Below are 9,982 nucleotides of genomic sequence, written 5' to 3'. Positions count from 1 at the left end.
ATTCGCATGTAAATAAAGAAAATATCTAAAATAATAAAAAAAAAAGTATTCTAGATCTTACTAATGGCTGTGGGATAGACATCACAGCTGCTATGCATGCTGGCTTCTGTCCTTATTCACAATTTTCTCACAAGATAGATTGTGGTCTCTGATCTTAATTTACTCCAACTCTCCCAACCAGAAAACAATACTCAATGACACAGGGAAGAGAATACAATGGTTGACTTCTATGGCTCCCAGTCTGTCACTTGCCACTTCTGTGATGAAATGTACATTTGAGGGTGCAAAGTGGATCAATTGTAAGTCCGTCTATATCAGACAGCCCATCCGTGCTTTGCTCTGCTGTATTGCTTTCTTACAAGCTCCCTTAATCCCATCACCTGGGAACATACCTTCAATAAATCACATTCAAAGGAGCCATTTCTCTTTCTCTATGTCCAAGATCCTGATATGATATCATAAATATTCACCGAAGTTGTTACCATTATGGCACCCAGTGTTCTGATCTATGAGCAGATTAAGTTCTCCATCACTTTGGTGAGGCCCGGTGGATGTACTTCAAAACTCCCATAGTTCTCCATACATATGTATTTTCAAGCTAAAATCTTCACAGTTTTATAAGGATATCCAGTAATAATTCTTGACCATATTCTAAAACACATAATTTATACTACTCATACAGGGTTGGGCTGTATAAAGTTTACCAGTGCATTGTGAAAAATGTTGAGCAGATGCTTTTTAATGTGAAGTTCAAAGCCTAAATTGAACCTATGCTGCTAACTTTTGTGAACTGTGGAGTAAATGCCGGACTCAGGCCTGTCATCATTTAGAGTTCACTGTAAATAATTTCAAAACCCCTTAGCAAAGCAAGAAATTTGGGTTGTAGTTTTAAAAGAGAAACCAGTGACCTTTACATCTAGACACAGGGCTCCTGGGATACAAGTGGCATCGATGGTGTGAAACATTCTGCAGAGAAAATAAAAATAGCTTCTGTTACCTAATTGGTATAGTGGCATGAAACCCTGAGCTTGGAATTGACTAGTTCAGAGCTTTATAACTTTTGGATCACAATGAATGCCAACTTGCCACTACTTCTGTTATAAATATTCCTGTCTTATCTTCCATTTGGCTAATTTTGATTTTAATTATGTGCATATAACATTTTATTTTGCCATGGTGACAGATTATAATTTTAAAGTAGAATTCTACTTCTTTTGACTTTAGGCAACAAGCATAATAAAATTGCATGTCTTAAAACCATAAAGAGAATTGTTACTTTGTTCTATTTAGCAGAAGTAACTAAATGCAATATGATAATGAGATTTGCTTTGTATTAGGATAATTTTACTTCTAAAGCAGACAACAACTTCTCTCTTAAATTCCTTACAACGTGTTTTAAGATATCTTGATTCTCTTGGGATTAGTAACAAATAAGATACCTTTCTTGGCTTTGTTCCTCTTAGGCTATATGCTGCTGAGTGTATTTATTGGGAAAAACTTTTGACACTTGAAGAGATTAAGTCCCATTGTATAAGACACAAGATGAATTTCTGTTGTTACAATGTACTAGGCCATTTATTGTAAGCCAATCTTGCCTTTGTAGAGCAGTTACTTTATGTTGAACACTCACCTAAGTGGTTCTGCTTTTCTGGGCATAAGCATGTCATTCAAATATCACCATCTCATTTTATAAAAACTGAAAGTAAACCATGACACCCAGAATACAAGAAGTGACACAATATGGTCTAATAATAAAGGGTAAATTTTGGGTCTTGTAGGCAAATTGGACTTTGTATGCTCACACTGAGATGTTAATTGGTTGACCCATAATTTCCCTTTTTTTTAATTTATATACATAATTTTTGGGTACATATTTATGTACACATAAATTTTACATATTTGCACAGGGAAGGGTAGAGTATATGTGTACATGCCATGTGTATGGACTCAGAGGTTCCAGCAGAAGAAATTATAAGCAGTTTTTAGCTGCCTGAGTTGGGAGCAGGATTCACATTCTATCCCCTAAAAGGGCCATTTCTCCAGCCTCCTTACTAACCAGTTATTTAGAGATCAATGTAAATGTCACCTTATCCCTAACTATTAATGTCACTGATGACTGTTTATGTTTACCTTCATACTTGAACTCTGCTTAAATGTTGAAGAGAATTAAGGTGATTATAAAAGCAAATTGGCCCATTTCTGAAGAGTTAACCTTAACTCTACTGTCTCACGTAACCTACTCTGCCTACTTTCAGTTCAGGTTACACATAAAAAGACTAGTGCTTTAACAAATTATATGTGTCCTAGTCAAAAATCTCATGGTCATAAGACAGTTAAAGTGATCGCTGAAATTCTGAACTTTATGATACTAAAGGCAAAGGTCTTCCTCACTATGATGGCTATAAACATTGACATTGGAGGGAGAGGGAAGAAGAAGTGTAATGTAAATCTCATAGTAAATTCTCCTCCACAACTTTCCAAGACCTATACTACATCTCATAATTCACTAAACAATGTTTGGTTTAATGATTTCTTACTACTTTGTGGAAGGGTAGATATGTATATTCATGTTCAGATAAGTATTCATGAGTCTGTATATGATTGCCAGATGGCATGTTATATAGTGTCCTTCCTTAAGAACTGTCCACCTTGTTATTTTGAGGCAGGATCCCTTACTGTCTTAGAGTGGATTCATCAAGTAGACTAGGCTGGATAAACAGGAAGCTCCAGGAATCTACCTGTCTGAGCCTCCCCAGCACTGATATTACAAACCATGCCCCCTCAGTTCTGGTAACCAAACTCATAGCTTTATTCATGGAAGGCAAGCTCTCTACTGACAGCTAACTCTTCAGTCCTATCACTGTGCTTGACCTCTGGTGGTCTTTATTACAAAACCCACCATAAATCTAGTCACCAAAATAGTGTTTATAGATGTTCCATTTAACAATTCAAATTACCAAACCAAATTCTCAATAAAATGCCAATTAAATCTGTTCAATCAGAGGGACAAACCAGATCACAAATCAGGTATAAATAACCTGAAATACCTCCAATTCGGATGACCCTCCAACCCCTAAGAATCCATGTAACTGACTCAGTGAAACAAATCAAGCCCATGAATATCCTAATAAACTTGAAATGCAAATTAAAATATGTAAGCCAGATCATGTTTGTGCTTAAAAATTTTAAAGTTCTCCATATTATATAAATATGGTTCAACATAGCTATTTACACATTCTGTAAATATTTATTGTTTGGCAATAGAATAGACATTGTTTTTTAGAAAATAGTGTTGAAAAACAAAGATTGAGGTTTTATTTTTCCAGGAGCACAAGGCATGTCTGACAGCAACATTCTCTGTCACAACAATGATACACATCAATAAAAAAAAAAAAAAAAAAAAAAAAAAGAAGAAGAAGAAGAAGAAGAAGAAGAAGAAGAAGAAGAAGAAGAAGAAGAAGAAGAAGAAGAAGAAGAAGAAGAAAGGTGCTTCATTTCTTAGGGCTAACTTGGTAGTTAAGAGCACTTAATGTTCTTGCACAGGACGCTAGCTCTGTTCCAGTATCCACATCAGGCAGCTGACTGTTGCCTTTGATCCCAGTTCAGAGAATTAGATACCTCCTTCTTGACCCCTCATCATTGTACACTTGTACACAGTTCTTATTAATTTCTGGTCTTTGTTAGGTTCGGTTGCAAGGAATACTGGAAAATTCTCTACAGTTCCTTTTGTGATATTAATAAGCTAAAATTCCAGTTGCTAACCTCAAATCCATGATCCTAGAAATATTTTTTAAACTTATCTTTTTGCCAGTAACTTATTCTATTATAATTTTCAAGTATCTTCCTTTAATTAAATCATCACAAGGAGAGGTTGTCAAACTGAGTAATGGAATTTAAAGTAAATGTTATAATTAGTGTCTATTAAACTGCTTATAGTTCATACTTCAGTGAATAAGTAAAAATTAATGAAAAATACAAAAGTTTTTCAAATTATACCATTAGAAACTAAAAGTTATTCTTTGGAATGAACCAAATACTACTTATTTGACAAATATCACTGAATCTCATGTCATAGTAATAAGCAGAAAAGGGTACAGATAAACAAACAAATGATATGTATTTTTGATAATACATATCATTACTTGAAACTTCACATATACACTAAAGTTAAAAATAATATAAAAATAAAAAAGTTGCTGACTTCTAAATCTCCTCTTTAGTGGCTGACAGGGCTGAAGAAGCTGGGTCCTGGGAGACAGTGCTGTTATTACTAGGGGCCGTGAGCCTTACTGCTGCTGTTTGTACTGTGATTTTTCTAAATCCTTTGACCCAATGCTTCTCTGTATATACACATTCTTGGAATGAAGACCAGGTGTTTCCCAAATTGCATCTATATTAGAAAATGCTGAATGAATATGTAAGTTTGCTCTCTGAGGTTGGGTCAAGGCCTGGGGTGTCCAGTACACCATTTCATTCTCCACTCAGATACTTTCCCCCACCAATGGCACTACAAACATAAGAAATGAGCGTCTTCAACCATATGGAAATTCCTGTTTTCATATCCTGTGCATGTGGAGATTTGTCATTTAAGTAATGATTTTATTTGTCATGGAAGCAAAGAGAAGAGCTTTGACACTGAATTGCAGAAAAGCATTGAAGATGTGTCGTGTGTGAAATTATAAACCTGAATCTTCTGTACCCAGAGCCTATCTGCATTTTCAAGACCATCAGATTAAAAGATGAAAATTCCTATGTCCCCCTAAATTTAGTTTTAATTCCATTGCTCATTATGATAGTCTCTCCCTGTGATGAGTTAACTAAGAGAAGATACAATAATGGAATAAGTTAGTGGCAAAACAATAAAGTTTTATAAAATAACTCCTAAGATTATTTTACTTTATGAAACCAATGTTACCATATTGGATTGTTAACTTACTAACAATTGGAAATTCATAAAAGAAAAGTTGTAATATATATTCAGGACATGGTTCAATCAAGTGGCAATATATATCCAGGACATGGTTTTGTTAAAGATAGGTATGAACTTAATTAAGGTAAATTTGTCTTAACTAATATCTAAAATGTAAGAACATTTAAGTATCGCATAATAAATGTCTGTGCACTACTTTCATGCCTAGTATCTGTAGAGGACAGGACAGGTATTAGATCTTCTAGAACAAGAGTTACAAATGGTATGAGCTGCCGTGTGGATGCTGAGAATCAAACCTGAGCTGCCAGGAGGTGCAGCCAGTGCGCTTAACCACTGAGACCCATCTCCAGTCCAGATTTTTTAGATTTTTTAATACTACATTAAAGTAACATTTGTAGTCAGTGTGCTGTGCAACAGCACATGAGAAATTTGGCTTTGCAGAGTCATGTAGTGTCTGCTTCGCAGTGTTTGCTCCCATCAGCCAGACGTCCACCTCACATTGCTTTCCTAACCTCCAGTTAGGAAACCTTGACTTTTAGCTCTCCTGGTTTCGATTCCACAAAGTTGGAGACATGAGGACATGCTTGGCTTTCTGTGCCTGCTTTGTTTCACTTAACATAGTGACCTCCAGTCTTATCCATGTTTCCATGGATGGCAGAATTTCATCAGTCAGTGATGAAATTCTATCAGTTGATGTCCATTGTATCCCAGTGTACATTTACACTCTATATTTGTCCATTAATCACTTGATGGATGCTTAGTTTGTTTCTATCTCTCTGCTGCACCAAATCATCCTTCTCTGAATGGGACGTATATCTTCACATCATTCCATTTCCTGACTTTTGGGTTTGTAAGATCTTATCATTCTAGTTGTAACTATTTGGAGATGTTGCCATTAAATGTTCCTTGTTGGGTGGAGTTCACATATCCAGCAACAACATATAAGAACCCAGTTTTCTTTCTCCAAAACTTCAGCAGTACCATGTGCATACAGTATCCACAGAAGGCAGGACAGTCTGGTCAGGTCTGCTGGATGGTTGTGATCGATGATGTAGCTGTTGAGAATTAAATTTCAATCTTATACAAGCACTCTGGACCCAAGTACTTGTTCTTTGCTGATAACCAGCCTGAACATCTTCTCTGTGTAATGTTTGGATGTTTGTATATCTCGTTTTAATAAACATCTGCCTATTTCTACAGTTAATGTAGTCATCGTTTATCTGTTTTGTTTATAAGGTATTTTTTAGTTTTTTATATATTATGGGAATAAATTCCTTATAAGATGTATAGTTTGCAAATATTTCTTCATTTTATAAGCTGTGCATAAGTTCTCTTTATTGCATGCTTCTCCTCACAGAACGTTTTTAGTCTGACATATTCCCGTATATCTATTTTTGCCTTTATTTCTTGTTCTTTGCAGAAAAATCTCAAAACAAGTGACTGAAAAGTCCACATCAACTTTGAAGGCATATTAGAGGAGTTTCAGTGGAGCTTCTTATACTCAGCTAAGATTTCAGTTAACTTATGACTTTTTTTGTCACAGGTGGCAGAGGGTCTATTTGCTGTGTTCTGCACATGAATACAAATCATTTTTAATTCTGTTAACCAAAACCACTGTTCTTTCTTGGTCCCTGTCCTTAGATTCTCTGTTATTAATGGGCTATAAATGTACTCATTTATGTCTCAGTTCTCTGTGCTGCCCCATTCATCAGCATATGTGCTGATGTAATTACTATTATTTTTTAGGTATATATTTATCTTGCTTTTAAAAACCAGATATACAATAGATTATTTAGTTCTTTTGACTCAAGGTGGCTTTGGATAATCAGTGGGGTTTTAGTAGTCATGTAAATTTTGTGAATGCTACTTTAGTTCTCTGAAGAATATCATCAATTGTACTGACTTTAGATCTCAGTGGGGAGTATTGAAGTTCCATCAATGTAGATTCTATCAATCCATGAATGTGGGATGCATTTCCATTTCTTGGCATCTCAATCACTTTCTTTCATCAGTGTCATAATTCTCAGAGCATAGATTTTTACTACATAGTATACACTTCTTCCTAGGTATTTAATTACTGTGGCTCTCATAAATGATATTAAATTCTTAGATTGTATTTCAAACAATTGATCATTAGTGTGTTGCAATGCTGAATTAATTTAGTCTAACAAGGTTTGGGGTAAAATTTAAAAGGAACATTTCTAAATAGAAAGTCATATTATTCATATCCAGACAGAATTTTATTTCCCTTCCAAATTAGATGTCTAGGAGCTTTGACTGGATTTTTGGAATTGGGAGATTTCACAGCAACAACAGTTGTGAAATTATGGTCTTCTTTAATACTCTAGGGAGAGAGACTTGTTAACTTTAAGCTCTTTTATAAAAATATCTTTATCATGTTGAGATATTCCTTCTAGATCTGATTTGTTCAGCTCTTTTACTATGAGAATGTGTGTGTGTGTGTGTGTGTGTGTGTGTGTGTGTGTTTAATATCAAGGAAATCTGCTGTAAAGTCTAGAATCTTGCACCTTGATTTTATATCAGCATTGAGGATAAGTATTTGGATGAGCTAAAGAGCAAAAGTTTAGATAAAGTACATACATCACACATAAAGCTAGGATCTGGATGTGTTAAACTCCTGATGATCTAGAATAATTTCGAATTCAACCTGAAAGGAAAGAAAACTAAAAGAAAAGAAAACTTCCAGCAAGAAACAAAGAGCTTGGATAATAAATTAGGAAAGCTTCTTTCACCATTTAGTATTGAATATACATGAGAGAGATTTAATATTCTTTTAAAAAGACATTATTGAAAATGGAAAAATCATTGTTTTCCAGGTAGTATCAATATCTTCTGAAATTATATATGATACCAAAATGTTACTATTTAATAAATCAATACAAATTAGGGTGTTTTTAAGAGCCAGGCATAGTTACTACATAACAAAGTACCACAAAAAATAAAGACTAAAGCCATAGAAGCAATTATGTTTTCCAGTCTCCCTGAATTATTTTATAGTCCTCACACTATAACATTATCCTTAAAGTAGCTATATTCCTCTTTATTGTGAAAGTAAAGATTGAAGAGGATTTTAATAAATGTTAATAGATAATAAAAGCCTTAACAAATAATATAAACAGAGATCTTAAAAGATGTTTGACTCCACTCAATAGTTCTATTTTGGGAATAGGGAGGAAATCTAAGCTAGTTTCAGATGTCAGCTGAGTTATTGTACAGTGTTCTCCTTCTCGTCCTCGGCATGGTGAACCACTTGGCTATGTGAAAAAGAAAATTTAACTGCAGAAATAAAATCAACGCTTTTGAGCCATGGAATTCCCATTTAATTGTAAAATGTTTAGAGTGCCAGCTTTAGTGTACTAGTCTTGAAATATTTTACAAATCATTGACTAACAAACACTATTAGTATAAGAAATTTTAATTCTTTAATAAGCTTTTACTTGCTTATTACTCTTTTTAAATTTCAAATAGTATCAAAAACTTAAGAAAATTTCAGCAAAATCTCACGAAGTATATAGGTTTGAACATTAAACTTCTGTAAATTAGGTGTGGATAACAAATGAAGTTAGAGGAGCACGTTGTCAGACAGAAGAGGTCCTTGTACTTAGGATCTAATTAGCAGGATGCATAATTTACTTATACTCCACGGGCCTAATTGTTGTCAGTTCACTTGAATATTTCTAATCATTTTTTCTTTTTAATTAAAAACAGAATTTTCTCATTATGGTTACTCTCCCTAAACTCCTCCCAAATCTGCCTCACTTCCCTACCTACCCAAATCTCTACATACCCTTTCTTCCTCTGTCTTATTTGAATACGTATAGGCATCTGAGAAATAATAATAATAATAATAATAATAATAATAATAATAATAATAGTAGTAGTAGCAGTAGTATAATGAATATGATAAAACAAAAGCAAACCAGAATAGGACAAAACGAACAAACAGAAAAAAAGAGCAAAAGAAAAAAATACAAGGAACGCAGATGTTACGACCCACATTTACACACAGAGAAAATCTAAATACAACATAAAAAACTATAAAATATAAGCAGAAGATATGTAAGGTTAAAATAAAGAGAAAGTCCAAGGATACCACTAAATTTGTTCTGTATTGTTATCTACTACTGGAAATATAGTCTGCCCTTAAACTTGGTTTGTATACCCAGAGACTCCACTGGAGAAACCCAAATTTGCCTTTATGGGCTGTGAGCTATTTCCTGTGTGAGATAGCATCTGGGTATGGGATGGGGTCTTGTGTTCATTCCATTTTTCCTGTTAGTGCTCCATCTGGCTTGTAGCCCTTTTGGTCTTTTGCCAGTGCCACAGCGTCACTGTTCTCATGCGTCTGTCCTGTTCTGTCTGGAAGGTCCTGGCCCCTTGGTGTTCATGTTGCCTTTGCCTCTTTCTGTCTCCTCTTCTGCAGAGTTCCCTGAGCATTAAGGGAAGGGATTAGGCGAATATATCTTATTTAGGACTGAAACTTCCAAAGTCTCTCACTTTGTACATTTTCCAGTTATGTGTCTCAATATTTGCTCCTATCTACTAAAGGCTGAATCTCCTCTGATGATGGCTGAGCAAGATTCTGAACTGCATGTATAGCAGACTGCAATTAGGGGTTGCTTTATTGCAACAATTTTTTAGCAGAACAGTAGTATTTGGTTTGTTCCTAGACCATGTTCTATCTACTCTCTGGTTTTTGGCCACCAGAGCAGTGAGAGACATAGGTTCTATCTTACAGTGTGAACTTTAATTCCAATCAGATAGTGATTGGGTACTCTGACAGCTTTTGTTACACTATTGCATTAGCTGATCACCATTGTAGATCATGGGGTAGCTGGGTTGGTATTTACCATTGTAGATCATGGGGTAGCTGGGTTGGTATTTACCATTATAGATGATGGGGTAGCTGGGTTGGTATTTACCATTGTAGATTATGGGGTAGCTGGGTTGGTATTTACCATTATAGATCATGGGGTAGCTGGGTTGGTATTTACCATTGTAGATCATGGGGTAGCTGGGTTGGTATTTACC

General features: G+C 34.9%; 1 protein-coding gene across 5 annotated transcripts in view; it reads left to right on the top strand.

Annotated features, from left to right (window-relative positions):
* Cntn5 (contactin 5) overlaps positions 1-9,982 on the top strand; it is a 1,204,186-nt gene that overhangs the window by 837,511 nt on the left and 356,693 nt on the right. The window lies entirely within an intron of this gene.

Source organism: Mastomys coucha, unplaced genomic scaffold, assembly GCF_008632895.1.
Source record: "Mastomys coucha isolate ucsf_1 unplaced genomic scaffold, UCSF_Mcou_1 pScaffold23, whole genome shotgun sequence".
NCBI classification, from domain to species: Eukaryota; Metazoa; Chordata; class Mammalia; order Rodentia; family Muridae; genus Mastomys; species Mastomys coucha.
This window is presented reverse-complemented; position numbering and strand designations above follow the sequence as displayed.